The sequence below is a fragment of the Varanus komodoensis genome, unplaced genomic scaffold (genome assembly GCF_004798865.1).
Source record: "Varanus komodoensis strain SLA01 unplaced genomic scaffold, ASM479886v1 scaffold132, whole genome shotgun sequence".
Classification (NCBI taxonomy): domain Eukaryota; kingdom Metazoa; phylum Chordata; class Lepidosauria; order Squamata; family Varanidae; genus Varanus; species Varanus komodoensis.
Genome location: NW_025335381.1, coordinates 73,181 through 73,843, shown reverse-complemented (window position 1 = coordinate 73,843; position 663 = coordinate 73,181).

Sequence of the window (663 nt, the reverse complement as noted above, 5' to 3'; positions counted from 1 at the left end):
ACGGAAGCCGCGGCCAGGCCGGGGCTGCCGCGCGCCGGCCCCGAGATGAACATAGAGACGAGAAACCGCAGAGGGAGAGCTATTCGGTGGGTCGGTGGATTTGGGCACTTTGACCTCGCGCGCCTTCACCGTCCCAGCTACGGGAAGGGGCGCTGAGCATATCTTTGCTCCCCCAGTCCGGTTTTTATGGTCTTTGCGTCAGAACAGCCTTTCCCAATCTGCTGTCAGCGATATGTGTTGGACTACAACGTCCAGCATCCTTGAACCAGCATGGTTTGGGGATGTTGGGCCTTGTAGTCCAATAAATAAATCGTGGGCTTAACTTGAAGGATCAGCTCTTGAGGACTGGAGGAAAGAATGAAATTAAAACCATGAGTGCCTCTGAGCATATCCAGAGTGCTTTCCTCAAGCTACTTAACAGTCCTATTTTATTTATTTATTTGGACAACTATTTTGGCTCGCTCCTATAAATAAGACCCACACAAGACGTCGCACTGGGTATTGGACAAATTCCTGGAGGAGAAGGCTATGCATGGTTACTAGTCCTCATGCTATCAGAAGAGGATGTTTAGGTAGACCTGTGCTGGGGAACATGGTGGAAAGATGCAGATGCACCTGTGTCCTGCCTGCACCTTCCCTTTGGGCCAGCTGGCTGGTGGCTGG